Consider the following 21,343-nt stretch of genomic DNA (forward strand, 5'->3'; position numbering starts at 1 on the left):
TTGTTGACTGGAACACTCTCTTTCAAATTCTGAAGTTGGTAGGGGTAAAATACATGGAGCGAAATGCTATTTACAATTTGTAAAGAAACCAGATGGCTGTTATAAGAGCCGATGGGCATGAAAGGGAAGCAGTGGTTGGGAAGGGAGTCAGACAGAGCTGTAGCCTATCTCCGATGTTATTCAGTATGTATACTGAGCAAGCAGTAAAGAAAACAAAAGAAAAATTCGGAGTAGAAATTAAAATCCATGGAGAAGAAATAAAAACTTTGAGGTTCGCTGATGACATTGCAATCCTGTCAGAGACGGCAAAGGACGTGGAAGAGCAGTTGAACGGAATGGACAGTGTCTTGAAAGGTGAATATAAGATGAACAGCAACAAAAGCAAAACGAGGATAATGGAATGTAGTCGAATTAAATCGGATGATGCTGCCTGAATTAGACTAGGAAATGAGACAAAGTAGTAAAGGAGTTTTGCTATTTGGGGAGCAAAATAACTGATGTTAATCGAAGTAGAGAGGATGTAAAACGTGGACTGGCAATGGCAAGGAAAGCGTTTCTGAGGAAGAGATATTTGTTAACATCGAGTATAGATTTAAGTTCGTTTCTGAAATTATTTGTATGGAGTGTACCCATGTATGGAAGTGAAACGTGGACGATAAATAGTTTAGAGAAGAAGTGAATAGAAGCATTCGAAATGTGGTGCTACAGAAGAATGCTGAAGATTAGATGGGTAGATCACATAACTAATGAGGAGGTATTGAATAGAATTGGGGAGAAGAGTAGTTTATGGTACAACTTGACAAGAAGAAGGGACCGGTTGGTAGGACATGTTCTGAGGCATCAAGGGATCACAAATTAGCATTGGAGGGCAGCGTGGAGGGTAAAAATCGTAGAGGGAGACCAAGAGATGACTACACTCAGCAGATTCAGAAGATTGTAGGTTGCAGTAAGTACTGGGAGATGAAGAAGCTTGCACAGGATAGGGTAGCATGGAGAGCTGCATCAAACCAGTCTCAGAACTGAAGACCACTACAACATCAAATTAAAACGTCATGCCTCATGCTGAGAACTAGTCCAGTCAAATGGTAGTTTGAAGTGCAAACTTATGGTGTGATTTTTTAGTGTTATTTTACGTATTATTGTGTCATTCAACAAAACTTTTCCCCGCAAATACGAGAAATCATCAAAAAACCACTAAAACATCTGGAGTGGTGCCATGACGAGGGAGCATGGACTGGTGATGAACGATCTCGATGAATCGCAATTCTGCACTACCAAAAAATACAACTACTGGCGAATATGGCAGTGAGCTGCAGAGAGTTACTGTTCTTTCAATGTCCTGGAGAGGGGCAGCGGTGTTGCTCCTGGAACCATCGGGTATGACTCAAGGCACAGATGGTAGTGATTGAGGGAACTCTGATGGCACAGCAATAAGTTATGGACATCCTACATTGCGACAGTATAATGATACCATTTTTCAACAGGACCATGCCCCATCACAAATGGCACCTGTTTTCATGGACCTGCTGCGTGATGGTGAGGTCCTCCCACGGGCAGCAATATCCACAGGTCTGTCCCAAACGTGCAACGTCATATTTTGTAGATTTGAGTCGATTTTGTAATCCTGTACTTTTGTAAAATCCGTGAAGTTTCACTGCATTTCGGGTCCTCCTCCCCTTCTGGGCGCTCCAGTTCTTTGACAGACCGTGTACTCTAAATTGTTATTGTAGCAGAGGAAGGAATTGAATTAGATCACCGTTGTTGTACTATGCTGGTCTCTAGGTATTAATTGAATCTACTTACTTGTAATGTCTCCTTACCACCTTTCTCGACACATCGGCGACTACAGACTCATACGTTCACCAAGAACGACCTGCACAGCTCTTCAATAACATCTGACACAGAACAGCTTCTGTAGCATCGGTTCGCCCTTCAGCCCCAATAATGATCAAAAATGATGAATAAATCACGGAATAATGTAGATAGGGAGGTAAAAATTGACACACATGCTTGGAATGACATGGGGTTTTATTAGAACCAAAAAATACAAACGTTCAAAAAATGTCCGACAGATGGCGCTTCATCTGATCAGAATAGCAATAAGTAGCATAACAAAATAAGACAAAGCAAAGATTATGTTCTTTACAGGAAATGCTCAATATGTCCACCATTATTCCTCAACAGTAGCTGCAGTCGAGGAATAATGCTGTGAACAGCACTGTAAAGCATTTCTGGAGTTATGGTGAGGCACTGGCGTCGGATGTTGTCTTTCAGCATCCCTAGAGATGTCGGTCGATCACGATACACTTGCGATTTCAGGTAACCCCAAAGCCAATAATCGCACGGACTGAGGTCTGTGGACCTGGGAGGCCAAGCATGACGAAAGTGGCGGCTGAGCACGCAATCATCACTAAACGACGCGCGCAAGAGATCTTTCACGCGTCTAGCAATATGAGGTGGAGCGCCATCCTGCATAAACATCGTACGTTCCAGCAGGTGTTTATCAGCCAGGCTGGGGATGATGCGATTCTGTAACATAATGGCGTACCTCTCACCTGTCACCGTAGCAGTTTTTCTGTCCAGCGCCATCTGTCGGACATTTTGTGAACTTTTTTTTTGTTCTAAGAAAACTCCATGTCATTCCAAACATGTGTGTCAATTTTTACCTTTCTATCTACATTATTCCATGGTTTATTAAGTTTTCAAATTTATACTGACTTTTTGATCACCCTGTGCTTTGTGATCTATTGGTCGGTTCCGAACTGCCCATTTTCTAAATTAAATTTATACTTTGAGTGACTCATGGAAACACCGAAATCAAGCATGATAATTTTTTGTACCTGCCGTATCATAATTAATGTCGTAAATGCATGCAGGATACTAGGAGCAAAAAACTGTCCCAGTAGACATAGCTCCGCAAACGAACCGTTTGCGAGATAACTGCGTCTTTGTGGTTAGCGGCCACTATTGACGTAATTCTGTGTAAACACCGCATATCGGTCCATGGTGTGGTCTTTGTTAACACTTTAGAAAAGTGGAGTTTTATATCCAGAATGGATGTGACAGTGAAGTACACATAGTGTCAATCACGTCAGTCTTTTACGGAGCGTGAGTTGCGTTTTACGAGTGTGGGTGATAACATGGAAGATTCGAATAACGACAAGTATTCGGATATTTATTTTACGTGTGGTAGGGCTAACGGCAAATGTACGGGAGGCTGCACGCTTGCACCAAGAGACATACCCTGCTCGAACGCACACCAAAAGTCGGACGTTTATCAACGCCTCGGGGAAACAGAACTGTGCACATCCTCGGGGAAACTGAGAACTGTGCACATGTTGTGGAAGTGAGTATGCACGAATTACACCTGTTCTTAAGACGTAGTGTTGGAAACAGGCGAACACTCTTCAGGAATTTCGACAAGGAGACTTGCAACACAAATTCCTGGAATGAGCCACAGCAGTGCAATGTGCCCATACTACCTCCAACAAGTTCTTCGTCTTAGTGATGGCGTCTTTGGACGTAGAAAAATCTTCTATCAGCGGATGCAAGAACAACCTGTAGGTAACCCTTCGTTTGAAGATAACATTTTATTTGCATACGAAACAGGTCTCACTGGTGATGGTGAGTTTAATTACCATGGCTCTCGTTTGGAATCATCTAGGCTCCGTCCCATGCGGTGTGCATAAGTCTCCACATCAGCAACGTTTCTCATTGAATGTGTGGTGGGTACTAAGTGATCGTCTTCTTGGGCTGTGCATGTTACCAAACAAACTCAATTGATGGAATTACCTTCGGTTTCTGCGACGTCATCCTCCAGGATTGCTTGAGGTTCGTCTCCTAGAGCAGAGGTTTTCAGACTTTTTTGGTGACGAAAACCTTTTGAAATACTAAATAAACTGACAGAAAAAATTCTCAGCACCAAAAAAATAATTAATGCGAAGTAATGAAACGTTCAAATGTGTGTGAAATCTTATGAGGCTTAACTGCTAAGGTCATAAGTCCCTAAGCTTACACACTACTTAACCTAAATTATCGTAAGGACAAACACACACACCCATGCTCGAGAGAGGACTCGAACCTCCGCCGGGACCAGCCGCTAAGTAATGAAGTTTCGGGAATACAATTGTCTAGGTCAAATATGTAAATAATTTACGTCGCAAGATTATATGTTAATACAAGAGCGAAATAAGCTATTACAAACGCGAAATGATGGTAGATTAACAACCGGTGTAGCCGCCGGAATGTGGAATGCAGGCCTGCAAACGTGCACAAACGTGCATGCACTGTGTTGTACATGTGCCAGAAGTCAGTCTGCGGGATGGGGTTCCATGCCAGTTGCACTTAGTCGGCCAATATGTCGACACAATGTAGAGCATGTTGGGTTATAACAGTGGGATGTGGCGGGCGTTGTTGTTGTTGTTGTGGTCTTCAGTCCTGAAACTGGTTTGATGCAGCTCTCCATGCTACTCTATCCTGTGCAAGCTTCTTCATCTCCCAGTACCTACTGCAACCTACATCCTTCTGAATCTGCTTAGTGTAGTCATCTCTTGGTCTCCCTCTACGATTTTTACCCTCCACGCTGCCCTCCAATACTAAATTGGTGATCCCTTGATGCCTCAGAACATGTCCTACCAACCGATCCCTTTTTCTGGTCAAGTTGTGCCACAAACTTCTCTTCTCCCCAATCCGATTCAATACTTCCTCATTAGTTATGTGATCTACCCATCTAATCTTCAGCATTCTTTTGTAGCACCACATTTCGAAAGCTTCTAATCTCTTCTTGTCCAAACTATTTATCGTCCATGATTCACTTCCATACATGGCTACACTCCATACAAATACTTTAAGAAATGACTTCCTGACACTTAAATCAATACCCGATGTTAACAAACTTCTCTTCTTCAGAAAGGCTTTCCTTGCCACTCCCAGTCTACATTTTATATCCTCTCTACTTCGACCATCATCAGTTATTTAGCTCCCCAAATAGCAAAACTCCATTACTACTTTAAGTGTCTCACTTCCTAATCTAATTCCCTCAGCATCACCCGACTTAATTCGACTACATTCCATTATCCTCGTTTTGCTTTTGTTGATGGTCATCATATATCCTCCTTTCAATACAGTGTCCATTCTGTTCAACTGCTCTTCCAAGTCCTTTGCTGTCTCTGACAGAATTACGATGTCATCGGTGAACCTCAAAGTTTTTATTTTTTGCTCCATGGACTTTAATGCCTACTCCGATTTTTTTTTTTTGTTTCCTTCACTGCTTGCTCAATATACAAATTGAAGAACATCGGGGATAGACTACAGCCCTGTCTCACTCCATTCCCAACCACTGCTTCCCTTTCATGTCCCTCGACTCTTATAACTGCTATCTGGTTTCTGTACAAATTGTAAATAGCCTTTCGCTCTCTGTATTTTACCCCTGCCACCTTCAGAATTTGAAAGAGAGTATTCCATTCAACATTGTCAAAAGCTTTCTCTAAGTCTGCAAATGCTAGAAACGTAGGTTTGCCCTTCCTTAATCTAGCTTCTAAGATAAGTCGTAGGGTCAGTACTGCCTCACGTGTTCCAACATTTCTACGGAATCCAAACTGATCTTCCCCGAGGTCGGCATCTACTAGTTTTTCCATTCGTCTGTAAAGAATTCGCGTTAGTATTTTGCAGCTGTGACTTATTAAAGTGATAGTTCGGTAATTCTCACATCTGTCAACACCAGCTTTCTTTGGGATTGGAATTATTATATTCTTCTTGAAGTCTGAGGGTATTTCGCCTGTCTCATACATCATTCTCACCAAATGGTAGAGTTTCGTCAGGACTGGCTCTCCCAAGGCCGTCAATAGTTCCAATGGAATGTTGTCTATTCCAGGGCCCTTGTTCCGTCTCAGGTCTTTCAGTGCTCTGTCAAACTCTTCACGCAGTATCGTATCTCCCATTTCATCTTCATCTACATCCTCTTCCATTTCCATAATATTGTCCTCAAGTACATCGCCTTTGTATAGACCCTCTATATACTCCTTCCACCTTTGTGCTTTCCCTTCTTTGGTTAGAACTGGGTTTCCATCTGAGCTCTTAATATTCATACAAGTGGTCTTCTTTTCTCCAAAGGTCTCTTTAATTTTCCTGTAGGCAGTATCTTATCCCTAGTGAGATAAGCTTCTACATCCTTACATTTGTCCTCTAGCCATCCCTGCTTAGCCATTTTGCACTTCCTGTCGATCTAATTTTTGAGACGTTTGTATTCCTTTTTGCCTGCTTCATTTACTGCATTTTTATATTTTCTCGTTTCATCAGTTAAATTCAATATTTCTTCTGTTACCCAATGATTTCTACTAGCCCTCGTCTTTTTACCTACTTGATCCTCTGCTGCCTTCACTACTTCATCCCTCAAAGCTACCCATTCTTCTTCTATTGTATTTCTTTCCCCCATTCCTGTCAATTGCTCCCTTATGCTCTCCTTGAAACTCCGTACAACCCCTGGTTCTTTTAGTTTATCCAGGTCCCATCTCCTTAAATTCCCACCTTTTTGCAGTTTCTTCAGTTTTAATCCACAGGTCATAACCAACAGATTGTGATCAGAGTCCACATCTGCCCCTGGAAATGTCTTACAATTTAAAACCTGGTTCCTAAATCTCTGTCGTATCATTATATAATCTATCTGAAACCTGTCAGTATTTCCAGGCTTCTTCCATGTATACAGCCTTCTTTTATGATTCTTAAACCAAGTGTTACCTATGATTAATTTGTGCTCTGTGCAAAATTCTACCAGGCGGCTTCCTCTTTCATTTCTTTGCCCCAGTCCATATTCACGTACTACGTTTCCTTCTCTCCCTTCTCCTACTACCGAATTCCAGTCACCCATGACTATTAAATTTTCGTCAGCCTTCACTATCTGAATAATTTCTTTTATTTCATCATACATTTCTTCAATTTCTTCGTCATCTGCAGAGCTAGTTGGCATATAAACTTGTACTACTGTAGTAGGTGTGGGCTTCGTATCTATCTTGGCCACAATAATGCGTTCACTATGTTGTTTGTAGTAGCTTACCCGCATTCCTATTTTCCTATTCATTATTAAACCTACTCCTGCATTACCCCTATTTGATTTTGTGTTTATAACCCTGTAGTCACCTGACCAGAAGTCTTGTTCCTCCTGCCACCGAACTTCACTGATTCCCACTATATCTAACTTTAACCTATCCATTTCCCTTTTTAAATTTTCTAACCTACCTGCCCGATTAAGGGATCTGACATTCCACGCTCCGACCCGTAGAACGCCAGTTTTCTTTCTCCTGATAACGACATCCTCTTGAGTAGTCCCCGGCCGGAGATCCGAATGGGGGACTATTTTACCTCCGGAATATTTTACCCAAGAGGATGCCATCATCATTTAATCATACAGTAAAGCTGCATGCCCTCGGGAAAAATTACTGCCGTTCGCAGTACCAGCACAGCAAGGTTGTTTTGGTTATTGTTACAAGGCCAGATCAGTCAATCATCCAGTCTGTTGGCCCTGCAACTACTGAAAAGGCTGCTGCCCCTCTTCAGGAACCTCACGTTTGTCTGGCCTCTCAACAGATACCCCTCCGTTGTGGTTGCACCTACGGTACGGCCATCTGTATCGCTGAGGCACGCAAGCCTCCCCACCAACGGCAAGGTTGGAAAACGTCCACTGGAATGCTGACCATGAATGGCAGCACAACAGGTCGAGTCATCAGACTGGTGTACAAATTTGCAATCATGGTGTATGGGACAGCCACGAGATGCCTGCCTTCCACATTCTGGCGGCTACACCGGTTATTAATGTAGATTCATGCAACAAGCAACCAGACGCCCTGTCGTATGCATTCCACTGACACCAAATCATCGGCATTTGCGACTTCAGTGATATTAAGTGAGAGCTCATTCGACGGAAAGTTTGGAGGCCTTTCTGATGAAAGCTGGTTCTGCCTCGGTGTCAGTGACGGCCTTGCGTTGGTTAGTAGGAGGCCAGCTGAGGGCCTAAAAGCGTGTCTGCGTGCTAGTCACATTGGACGTGCTCCTGGCATTACAGTCTGGGGTGCAATTTCGTATGAAAGAAGGAGCAGAAGAATGTTGAAAATTAGGTGGATTGATACGGTAAGGAAAGAGGAAGTTCTCTGCAGGATCGGCGAGGAATATGTGGCAAATACTGACAAGAAGAAAAGACAGGATGATAGGACAGCTATTAAGACACCGCAGTATAACTTCCATGGTACTAGAGGGAGCTGTAGAGGGTAAAAACGGTAGGGGAAAAGAGAGATTGAGATGCAACCAGCAAATAACTGAGGAATTAGGTTGCAAGTGCTACTCTGAGATGAAGAGTTTGGTAGAGGAGAGGAATTCGTGGAGCGCCGCTTAAAACCTGCCAGACGACTAATGTGAAAAAAACGAAGTAGGATGGTGATTGAACGGTACTGTCTAAATGCTGGTGTGGAACTATGCGAATGACAGCAGAGCGTCGTATTTTGGAGCTTGATGGTGAAGGATTTGCATATCCACAGTACTATGTGGAAAGAAAGTAGTCTGCGATTGATAGCCCTTTCTATGACTGTTATCTTCACTGTCAGTGAGCGTACACATTGCACTAAAGCAACTGGTGCAGGAGCAGAAAGAGTTCTGGTTTTTGAGCGCCATCTGGAGACTGCATCATGGGACGAATGATTGTGCTAGTTTGGTGCCGGCCTCTCGCGGTATTTGTTGTGCACCTCTAGCTTGGCACACAACACTTTCGCTGGGCCGCGCGATTCGAGCCCTCCCTCGGGCATGGGTGTATGTGCTGTCCTTAGCGTAAGTTAGTTTACTTTAGATTAAGTAGTGTGCAAGCCTAGGGACCGATGACCTCAGCAGTTTAGTCCCATAAGAACTTACCACAAATTCCCAGATTTTGCCAAAGCTCTCTCTGGTTTCTCTAACCTATTTTAGAATGCAGAGGTCATAAACTATCTCCCTGTCTTACACTCGACTCTATTTCAAAAGGTTCTGATGGTTCCCTCATGAATTTTATTCTCGGTATTACATTTGTAAATGTTCGTTTTATTGTTTCTGTTGTTTTATTGCCGAGTTTGAATTCCTTTATAATGTTGATTATGACATTTGTATCCACTCAATCATGAAATGTAATTATTTCGAATTTATTCTTCAAATATTCGAAAATACGTACAATTTCTATTATTTCCAGTGCTTTAAGGAACTGCTCAGTCATGAGCGCACATAATGCCTAACAGTGGAATTATTTCATTTGAAAATGCTGATGGTTTATTTTCCCCCGAAAAAATATACAGAGATATGCGGCCCCGAGAAAGCGCTTATCACGTAGCGTGTGCTGTATGGATAAAGCGTGTCCGGGCTCTTTTTTTTCTCTCATTTTGTTCGTTATTGTTCGTTGGATTTGTTCTGGGCGGACGTCCCATGACACTCGTTTTAAGTTCCTCGTTGATCCGTTCACTCAGTTCTTTACTACAGAGGGCAGCTAATCTCTTGGCAACGGTCTACGGCAGTCACAGGGCGGCAGCTGCTCACCAACGTTCCCCCTGTTCACTCACTGGTTCAGCGCATCGAGTGTTCGATGGTCAACAGAACTGTACCAGACGGACAACTAACAATAACTATGGAGACTCCCTCGCTTTCATTACCCGTGAGCCATCCGTTTGGCCAGTGCCATAGTTGCCACACAGTTTAAGAAATAGAAAGGACATCAACTGCAAACTACAGCAATTCATTAAAACGTTTTGGCCAATGTAAGCATGTACCTACACTGAAGAGCCAAAGAAACAGGTACCGCATATGGTGTAGGGCCCCTGCAAGCACGCAGAAGTGCCGCAACACAAATGGACTCGACTAATGTCTGAAGTAGTGCTGGAGGGAATTGACACCATGAATCCTGCAGGGCCGTCCATAAATCCGTAAGAGTACGAGGGGGTGGAGATCTCTTCTGAACAGCAAGTTATCCCAGATACGTTCAATTATGTTTATGTCTGGGGAGTTTGGTGGCCAGCGGAAGTGTTTAAACTCAGAAGAGTGTTCCTGGAGCCGCTCTGAAGCATTTCTGGACGTGTGGTGTGTCGCATTGTTCAGCTGGAATTGCCCAAGTCTGCCGGAATGCACAATAGACATGAATGGATGCAGGTGATCAGACAGGGCGTTTACGTACGTATCACCTATCAGAATTGTATCTAGACGTATCAGGTTTCCCATATCACTTCAACTGCACACGCCCCCGCACCGCTACAGAGCCTCCAACAACTTGAACAATCCGCTGCTGACCTGCAGGGTCCATGGATTCATGAGGTTGCTTCCATACCCGTACACGTCCATTCGCTCGACGCAATTTGAATCGAGTGTCGTCCGATCAGGCAACATGTTTTTAGTCATCAACAGTCCAATGTCGGGCCCAGGCGAGGCGTAAAGCTTTGTGTCGTACAGTCATCAAGGGTACACCAGCGGGCCTTCGGCTCCGAAAGACCATATCGACGATGTTTCGTTGATTGGTTCGCACGCTGACACTGGTTGATGGCCCAGCATTGAAATCTGCAGCAATTTGCAGAAGGTTGCACTTCTGTCACGTTGAACGATTCTCTTCAGGAGTCGTTGGTCCCGTTCTTGCAGGATCGTGTCGCGGATCTGATGTTTTAGCGGATTTCTGATATTTACGGTACACTCGTGAAATGGTTGTACCGTAAGATCCTCGCTTCTTCGCTCCCTCGGAGATGCTGTGCCCCATCACTCGTTCGCCAGTATAACATCACTTTCAAATTGACTTGAATGTTGATAACCTGCCATTGTAGCAGCAGTAACCGATCTAACAACTACGCCAGACACTTGTCTTATACAAGCGCTGCCGACCACATCACCGTATTCTGCCTGAATACGCATGCCTATACCAGTTATATTTTGCACTTCAGTGTATAATTTGGGGGGGGGGGGGGTAGTCAAATGAAAACGAGACGAGGGGGGGGGGGGGGGCGCAGATAAGTAAACTGACTAATTTTAAAGTAATCATCGTAACTGTGATTACATGGACTCCACCGTGAGAGAAGTGTGGTGCTCCAGATTTTAGTGATTAGCACGGCCCTGGGGGAGGGAGGAGGAGATTAGCGTTTAACGTCCCGTCGACAACGACGTCATTAGAGACGGAGCGCAAGCTCGGGTGAGGGAAGGATGGGGAAGGAAATCGGCCGTGCCCTTTCAGTGGAACCATCCCGGCATTTGCCTGAAGTGATTTAGGGAACTCACGGAAAACCTAAATCAGGATGGCCGGAGACGGGATTGAACTGTCGTCCTCCCGAATGCGAGTCCAGTGTGCTAACAACTGCGCCACCTCGGTCGGTGCACCGCCCTGGTTTCCACTTGAGTGACAATAGGTAGGCCAGAGAAGGATACGATTTAAATGTGTCTTTTTCCGTAAAAGTTGTGTACTAAGACGTTTATTTTTTTTCCGCGTCGCACGGAGATCCTGGCACGTGATCCAGCGCTGTTCCACTGACGCAACAGTTGGCAGTGCGGGTCACATTACACCGGATTGCCGACTGTCTGCGACGAAGAGAATATCGTGCCAACGCTGTCACCATCTGAAGTTATTGTTTGAAATGAAGCTATGTAAATGTATCACTTCACAGAAAGTCATGAGCTAGTAATGGTTCAAATGGCTCTGAGCGCTATGGGACTTAACTTCTGAGGTCATCAGTCCCCTAGAACTTAGAACTATTTAAACCTAACTAACCTAAGGACGTCACACACATCCACGCCCGAGGCAGGATTCGACCCTGCGACCGTAGCGGTCGCGCCGTTCCAGACTGTAGCGCCTAGAACTGAGTTAGTAATGACCGCTATATGGCTATTCCATTGTCTTCTAGATAAAATGAGTGTGATTTTGCATGTGTGATAACTACATTTGTTGAGTAGTTTAGTGTTTGTACCAACGAGCAAGACATTAATTATTTCAGTTTTACTTATTCGGAATAACATTGATAAACCTGTGGCTGATGAATTCAACCGAAGGAAAGCACTTGAAATCTTAACTTTTTGCTGATCATTGAACGCTACTTTGAAATGATTAGCGAGCAAGATATTTTTGGAATTATGGTACATGTTGGGACTTGTATTGAAATTTTTATCGATTGGTGAAGAAGTGTCTCCATTAGAATTTTGGAAAATTAGAATAAGGAGAAAATTACCTTCTCTAAAGTGACTAACTTCTAACAATAGAGCAAAATAGTTTCATTTAATTGTCGGCCGGGGTGGCCAAACGGTTCTAGGCGCTACAGTCTGGATCCGCAGGTTCGAATCCTGCCTCGGGAATGGGTGTGTGTGATGTCCTTTGGTTAGTTAGGTTTACGTAGTTCTAAGTTCTATGGGACTGATGACCTCAGAAGTTAAGTCCCATAGTGCTCAGAGCCATTTTCATTTAATTAATTGATCTGAAATTTGATTTTTGTGGTATTTCAAGAGTAATCTTAGAACAGTGCGGTTAAACGAGCTTTACTCCCAATAACAGAATCTGTGAAGATTGGAAGTAAAGTAATAGTTTTAGATTAGAAGTGTATTCAACATTAAAGTGAACATAGGAGTTTGAAAGAGTAAAAAATCTTAAATTTTGGTTGAAGGTATTAATTGACCTTAAGAGGAAACGGTATAATGGAATATATTTTAATCTTACGCTGCAGAGCTTTCAAATTGCATCTGTGGCCGATGGTATCTAACGACGCGATGTGTTATTGTTTTTTATGAAACAGAAAAAGCAATTATCCTTGTATATGTACGCGAGCTATACGATTTTTCAAGGCAGTTCCTCCTGGACTAAGCAGGCTAAATGATCCCACTGCACGTAAGAAGAAACTAAAATTTATTTTCCATTACAAGAAAATTTTCCTATGAAGTGTGGTTCCGCCGATCAGCACGGTCATTTATATCAATGAAAGAAACCATTTAAAGAATATTGATTAATGTATAATACATATGAAGAAGACATACCATGCCTTACTGTACCCAGAATATACGACCTGGCTCTGTAGGCCATTGAATACAGAAAGGCATTCAATTATCCATGTAACGTCAAGTGAAGAGCACGCATTCGGTGGATTACGTCATCGCGATTAGTAGCGAGACGGACTACCTCATGTTCCATACAGTCCCAATGTCCCCCCACCCGATTTCCATATCTTTGGATCCCTGAAGAAAGACATTTTTGACGTCGATTGGCTTCGGACGAAGAGGTACACGCCTGGGTACGAACATGGTTCCGTAGGCAACCGCAAACATTTTTTCCATGAAAGCACTGACCGTCTTGTCCCACTGTTTGGTAAATGTATTAATAGCGGACCTACTGGTCACAAGGGAGGCCAGTTAATTAGGAAATACAATTATGATCATGCTGATACAGACACCCAAAGTGCAGAAATTGCAAAACTCAAGCTTATAAAAGTAAACTAACAGATACATCAACTCTTACGACAAAAAAAAGGCACACCACAGAATTCCGCTAACTGGTCACAGTGATATTATACAGGTATCGACGGGAAACACAAAATTGTAAACTCTGGTCGCCGATGGGTGAATGTACGCTGATGCGGCCGGCCGCGGTGGCCGAGCGGTTCTAGGTGCCTCAGTCCGGAACCGCGCGGCCGCAGTCGCAGGTTAGAATCCTGCCTCGGGCATGGATGTGTGTGATGTCCTTAGGTTAGTTAGGTTTAAGTAGTTCTAAGTTCTAGGGGACTAATAACCTCAGATGTTAAGTCCCATAGTGCTCAGAGCCATGTGAACCATTTTTGTTGATGCAGCACAATTTCACCGCTTAGCTGACTAGAACAGTAAAGTAGAGATATGTCGATATCAGGACATGAAGTCCTTGCGAATTTCATTCCGTATAACTATGCCTCGTAAAGAGGCATGCGAGTAATATATGCAGATGTCTGTATTTGCGAGAGCACGTGTAGCTGGGTCAAAGAAGCCGGTCGCAGTAATCGGCGAATTGCTCGATTTTTGATTAGGAACAATGCCAATAATCGACGATATTAGCAGGAATGGGTGAACGAGGGTCCAACATAGCGTCAAGAAGGAAGGGGTCGTCCTAGAAAGAAGACAGAATCTGAGTTCCGAGCAATCGTCAGATAGGCACTGACAGCCGAGGATTGATTGTTATCATCAACCCATTGTGCAACTGATGCTTCATTGATCACAAGGATAATTAATAACCGACTCACAAAAAAGGGGGCAGAGTTCAGGGCACCCCTTGCGATTGACCTGTCCACTGACAAACCGGTTTGCAGTGGTGTCTAGAATATTCGGCCTGGAATCTCACTGACTGTATTCGATTAGAGTCGCCGTACACGGCGTTAGAATTTCTGAAACTTGTCTTCGTGCTTGCCAAACCATACCTTGTGTATTTAAGCCGGGGACCTAGAAACGACGATGATGTTTCGGCCCACCATAGCCCTCTGTGGTTCACAACCCCACAACAGGCCACAGCAGTCCACCCACCCCACCGCCGCCCCCGCCGAACTTAGGGTTATTGTGCGATTCGGCCCACAGTGGGCGGCCCCCTGGAACGTCTCATACCAGATGAGTGAAATCCCAAATGTTCACGTGGTAGGGTAATTATGGTGTACGCGTTACAGATGGGCAAACTACCTTGGGAACTAGTTCACTGCTGATCGTTCTTTTTTGGGAACCGTTCATTTTTACTCGTTCACCGTTCATTTGTGCTTGGTATATGGTTCTTATGAAAAACTGAAAACTAGTAGTGTAGGTGACTGAAGGATGGAGGGCACCAAGAGGGGGCCACTTGCCTCCCCCCTGGAGTATAGAGTTTTTATTCATTACAGAATTCTTACACACTTTTAGAAGTAATTTCTGTGATTCTGCAGATCCTCTCGTTTAGCCAACTGTAGCGTTGTGTGGCTGATCGCAGGGAAACAATATAGGGTGGCGCATGGAAAACCCGGCCTCGAGTACGGACTGCTCGCCAATTACGTAGGATGTGTTGTCCGTTACGAGCAGATACAACAAACAGACAAACATGTAACAATTAGGCAATGAAGAAATAACAAGCTAATGCAAGCAACAATTGCGAAACAATCGATGACGATGTGTAGAGAGCTGGAGAAGAGAACATGAAAATCTCACGCGACGCGCATGGGCTGGCTGCTGTAGCTCACGTAGTCTTGTAAACCTGTTGGTGGCTGTTTCCCAACTTAATAGACCACAAGTGTCTCGTATAAAATTCTTCGTTTCGACTTCCACTACATAGTTATGCCATGTTGTAAACAATAATCGTTTACACCCTATATATACTTCTCGTTGTCGCTGAGTTCGTAGGCGAAGGCGAAGTAGAGACTTTATGGAAGCATATAATAAAATGTGGTTTTCTCATACTTGAGTCACACGCTTAGTAAAAATTAGGTTTTTATGTTGCATTATTAAAGTTAATGGAAGAACACTTTTGGAACACACGTAAAATAGGCGAGCGCAGTGAACGGAACGAACAACTAGATACTGAACTAACTAGGAGCAGTCGGCAGTGGAACTGAGACAGGTGGTCATGCGAAGAACAACGAGTGCGGCCGAGAGAGAACGAGACTGCGACGCGCACACGACCGAGGCTGGAAAGAGAACTGCCAAAGTGACCGCCGCGACCGAAGTGAACTAATGAACTATGAACCGATCGTTCCTCGTTTCCGGGAACTGTAAGTAGACCGCCGCGACCGAAGTGAACTACACTCCTGCAAATGGAAAAAAGAACACATTGACACCGGTGTGTCAGACCATCCACATTTGCTCCGGACACTGCGAGAGGGCTGTACAAGCAATGATCACACGCACGGCACAGCGGACACACCAGGAACCGCGGTGTTGGCCGTCGAATGGCGCTAGCTGCGCAGCATTTGTGCACCGCCGCCGCCAGTGTCAGCCAGTTTGCCGTGGCATACGGAGCTCCATCGCAGTCTTTAACACTGGTAGCATGCCGCGACAGCGTGGACGTGAACCGTATGTGCAGTTGACGGACTTTGAGCGAGGGCGTATAGTGGGCATGCGGGAGGCCGGGTGGACGTACCGCCGAATTGCTCAACACGTGGGGCGTGAGGTCTCCACAGTACATCGATGTTGTCGCCAGTGGTCGGCGGAAGGTGCACGTGTCCGTCGACCTGGGACCGGACCGCAGCGACGCACGGATGCACGCCAAGACCGTAGGATCCTATGCACTGCCGTAGGGGACCGCACCGCCACTTCCCAGCAAATTAGGGACACTGTTGCTCCTGGGGTATCGGCGAGGACCATTCGCAACCGTCTCCATGAAGCTGGGCTACGGTCCCGCACACCGTTAGGCCGTCTTCCGCTCACGCCCCAACATCGTGCAGCCCGCCTCCAGTGGTGTCGCGACAGGAGTGAATGGAGGGACGAATGGAGACGTGTCGTCTTCAGCGATGAGAGTCGCTTCTGCCTTGGTGCCAATGATGGTCGTATGCGTGTTTGACGCAGTGCAGGTGAGCGCCACAATCACGACTGCATACGGCCGAGGCACACAGGACCAACACCCGGCATCATGGTGTGGGGAGCGATCTCCTACACTGATCGAACCCCTCTGGTGATCGTCGAGGGGACACTGAATAGTGCACGGTACATCCAAACCGTCATCGAACCCATCGTTCTACCATTCCTAGACCGGCAAGGGAACTTGCTGTTCCAACAGGACAATGCACGTCCGCATGTATCCCGTGCCACCCAACGTGTTCTAGAAGGTGTAAATCAACTACCCTGGCCAGCAAGATCTCCGGATCTGTCCCCCATTGAGCATGTTTGGGACTGGATGAAGCGTCGTCTCACGCGGTCTGCACGTCCAGCACGAACGCTGGTCCAACTGAGGCGCCAGGTGGAAATGGCATGGCAAGCCGTTCCACAGGACTACATCCAGCATCTCTACGATCGTCTCCATTGGAGAATAGCAGCCTGCATTGCTGCGAAAGGTGGATATACACTGTACTAGTGCCGACATTGTGCATGCTCTGTTGCCTGTGTCTATGTGCCTGTGGTTCTGTCAGTGTGATCATGGGATGTATCTGACCCCAGGAATGTGTCAATAAAGTTTCCCTTTCCTGGGACAATGAATTCACGGTGTTCTTATTTCAATTTCCCGGAGTGTATGAACCGATCGCTTCTCGTTCCCGGGAACTATAAGTAGACCGCCGCGACAGAAGTGAACTATGAACCGATCGTTCCTTGGAATTCGTTCCTCGGTCCTTTCGTTCATCTTGGTGAACCGTTCCTTTGCACCTGTTCGTTCGCGAACTATCCATCTCTAGTACGCGTACGTGGAGACAGTGTTAGCGCAGCGATCGCCGACATAGTGTACCAGAGGCGGAATAAGGGGAACCAGTCCGCATTCGCCGAGGTAGATGGAAAACCGCCTTAGAAACCATTCACAGGCTGGCCGGCACACCGGACGTCGACACTAATCCGCTGGGTGGATTCGTGCTGGGGACCGGGACGCCTTCCCGCTCAGGAAGCAACGCATTAGAGCGCGCGGCTAGCCGGTCGGCAACCATACCTTGGCTAGCAAAGTCGCCGGATATCTATTGAGAACGTTACAAGCATTAATGGCAGGGCCCCCAAACCAGCTCTTGATTTTGACGATTTAACGAGCCAATTGGACAGTATTAGGCAGATATCCCTCAGGAGGACACTCAACAACTCTATCGATCAATGGGAAACCGAATAATTGCTTGCATAAGAGCCAGAGGTGGAACAACGCGCTATTGACTTGCTAAATTTCTGAAGCGCTGTTTTTTGAACAAATCTGAAATTCATTCACTCAACGACTGTTATATGGCTTTCAAATGATAGAGCACAACAATCAGTTGTCCTTTTCTTGCACGTTTTATTCGGCAAATCTAGATTTTGGCTAGTGGCTAGCCATTATCAGTGCACCATCTCACATAGTATCGATGCATGTTCTAGTATGTCAGTCCCCCACTCTTCGGGCCTGACGACTGATTGCTGTGCTCTATCAATTGAAAATCTGGAACAGCTATATTGGTTTGTCTGTACATGTGTATCACATCTACTGATTTCGATTCCATTCGGGTAATTTCATCGTGGTACATTTTTTTTTAACTTAGAGTGTGAAATGCTTACTTCTATCCGTATCTGGCGGAAAGTCCGGGCAGATGAAATTAGAGAAATTCAACCCCAAACGGAGGCTTACTGACAATAGTTCTTGCCAGGATGCATATGAGACTGGAAAAGGAAAGGGGGAAATGACAGTGGTACACAACGTATCCTCTGCTGCACACTGCAAGGTGGCTTGCGGAGTGTAGATGTAGACGTAAGAGTTGAAGACAGAGGCGGATACACGCGTACCCGTTAGCGAGCCGGCCCAAGAGGATTGCATCATGCAGCCTCGCAGGCGCTCAGCGGCCAACGCGGCACTATGTTTCGGATTTTTTTTTTTTTTCAAATTGTTTCATCCTTGAGCCCCCGTTCACCAGATGTACGCATAGCGATTGGCGGCTGACGCTACAGATCAGATTTTATTAATAATTATAGTACAGGGTTACATCACCAGTTACAGTTACATTCTCAGCAAGTACACCAAGTCCTTTCATCCATACGTGTATTTTTCCATCATTACTAACTGTACGACAGGAACGGGTATACAATGTAACTGTCGGGCCGACGGCATTGCCACCCGCGCTGCCTCCGCCAGTCATCCCGCACGCCATTCGTTCGTTTCTTTCGTCAGTCGACTCAACTGGATCGAGTTATCGAGTAGCTGTTTTGACCTATGTAGCACGCGCGTATGTTATGCGTTTCTGTCTGGCACATAGATAATTAACACATACCTATGAGAAAAGTCCTGGCCATTCTCGTGACGTCGATACGTTATTCTGTCTGGCATTTGTTCGAGAAAAGTAGCGAATATTCTACTGTCTTGTGATTAAAAAGCAAACGAGCATAAACACCCTTAATGATAATCAAAATATCCACGGGTGTACTGCCGGTCTATAGTGTCCAACGGGCACAATATTTCGGCGATCAAACATGTCGCCATCATCAGGTGAACTGACGGACTGAGCTCCTGTGAACGTGCCGGCACGGAGATCCGTACGCTATGGCTGCTCAGGGGGAACTGGGTTCGGTCGCGGCGGCGGCCGATTTAAATACCCTCCGCCCGCGGCGCGCTCCCTCCGCCGTCCGCGCCCCGGGCCACGGTCTCGCGGTGGAACAGATTGCGACGGCGTCTGAGATGACGTCGGTGTGATGGCTCTGTCCGCCGTGGTCGTCACAACTATACGTTTGCTCGATTTACTCTTGATTAACCCAATCGCTGGTTCCCAAGCCTTGTTAAGATTATAGCCACAGTCACGGTTTATGAGGTCGTCATTGGTGCGAATTTCGACAGCCTCTCTAACAACGCTGTCCCAGTATCTCGACGTCTGTACCAGAATCCTCGTGCGGTCATACTCCATACCGTGATTTTCCGACAAACAAGTTCAGCGACCGCCGACTTGCTCGGATACATTAGTCGAGTGTGCCTCTGGTGTTCACGGCATGTCGAGGATCGACCAGAGGCAAGCTTGTCTGTTTGTCCTAAATCTGACTATCCTACTTTGCACACGGTGTACAAAATATTTGCTTGTCTACGTGCATCTATTGCTGCAGTAGAAAGAAGTTTTGAACATTGCGGCGTACAAAGACTTGGCTGTGATCAGCAATGAAGGAGGATCGATTTAATGGCTTAGCTCTGTTGAACACCCACTCTGACATTGATTGTCCTATTGACGATGTAATTAAACAATTTTCCAGAAAGAATAGGCACACAGAATTCATCATTTAAGGAAGAGAACCGCAATTGTGCCTTTTTTATATCATTGTCTTGTATATGTGTGTAATCAGTTTAAACAAAACTTCCTTAAACTTAGCATGTGACTTGATTATTTTTTATTACAGTAAAAGTAAAGGTAGCTCAAGATATCTTTAGCGCCTCCTCCTTGAGGTTTTTCTGTATTCGCCACTGGTTGAAGGACATAAAAGGAAGATAGTAACTGAAAAAGGAGTGAAACAGGGTTGCAGCCCAACCGATATGTTACTCGATCTGTACAAGGAGCAGGCTGCAAAGAAAATGAAGGGGCGATTTCGAAAAATAATTAAATTTCAGTGAGGGTAAATAAAAACTTTAACGTTTGTCGATGGCATAATAATGGTGTCAGACGTGGGAAATGACAGAATATTAGGTGTACAGTAGGGATAGTATCTTCGAAAAAGGTAATAATATGAACACCAATAAAAGTAAAACAAAGGTAATGGAATGTGGTTCTGTTTAGTCAGATGATATTCTGTTAAGTCAATTGATACTGAGAAATTAGGCGGTTCTAGGCGCTTCAGTCCGGAACCACGCGGCTGCTATGGTCACAGGTTCGAGTCCTGCCTCTGGCAAGGATGTGTGTGATATCCTTAGATCAGTTAGGTTTAAGCAATTCTAAGTTTAGGGGACTGATGACCTCAGATGTTAAGTCCCATAGTGCTTAGAGCCATTTGAACCATTTCTGAGATATTAGGAAATGTGACGCTGAATTAATACTTGATATTTTCAGGAACAACGCAAGAGATGACACCAGAAGCAAAAGAGAGTATAAAATGCAGAATGGCAATACCAAGCAAAGTTTTTTTTTTTTTTTAAAGATACGTTAGCAGACAACATAAACATAGGGGCTATGAAGTCTTTTCTGAAAGTGTTTCTTAAGAGTATCATATTATGAAATTCAAATGTGGATGCTGAAAATTATGAGGGCGCGTTGCAAAGTAGAGCCTCTTAAATCTTTTTCAATAAAACAAACTTTATTAACGTTCTACATCTTTATTCTTCATGACTACCATATTTCTCGACATAGTCACCTGGCGACAAACACATTCCTCCGAGCGAGAAACCAGTTTGTTGTTACTGTCACTCTTAATACTTTGAAATTATAGGAGCCACATCACCACCGCTGCTTGGACCACTCCATAACCATCAAAGTGAGGTCCTCAAATATGTTCTTTAAAGCTTTGGAAACAGATGAGAATTTGATGGAGTCAATTGGGGACTATATGGAGAGTGGCCAATAACAATAAACCCAAGACGTTAGATTCTTGCAGACGTCGTAGAGCTCGTGTTTGGTCTGGTGAAACAGTGGTTGCTCCACGTGTGGACGAACTCTTTGAATTCGTGCTTTTATCTTTAGAAGTGTCTCACAGTACATCGACATAGTTAAGGTGAACAACGCCATGTTACAAGCTGCAATTTGGAGCCCTCTAGCGGCAGTGGGTTGCAACGTGCGTCAGCAGCATG

The 21,343-nt window shown here is 44.9% G+C and overlaps 1 protein-coding gene across 1 annotated transcript in view; it reads right to left on the reverse strand.

The window, feature by feature from the left end:
• The window catches only part of LOC126272717 (asparagine synthetase [glutamine-hydrolyzing]-like), a 230,219-nt gene extending 214,587 nt beyond the window's left edge, over nucleotides 1-15,632 (reverse strand). Inside the window, exon 1 of the mRNA XM_049975754.1 lies at nucleotides 15,459-15,632. The gene's annotated coding sequence lies outside the window, so the exon portion shown is untranslated. The remainder of the gene's footprint in view (nucleotides 1-15,458) is intronic.
• Between the last annotated feature and the right edge of the window lie 5,711 nt (nucleotides 15,633-21,343).

This window comes from Schistocerca gregaria, chromosome 5 (assembly GCF_023897955.1).
Source record: "Schistocerca gregaria isolate iqSchGreg1 chromosome 5, iqSchGreg1.2, whole genome shotgun sequence".
Classification (NCBI taxonomy): Eukaryota; Metazoa; Arthropoda; class Insecta; order Orthoptera; family Acrididae; genus Schistocerca; species Schistocerca gregaria.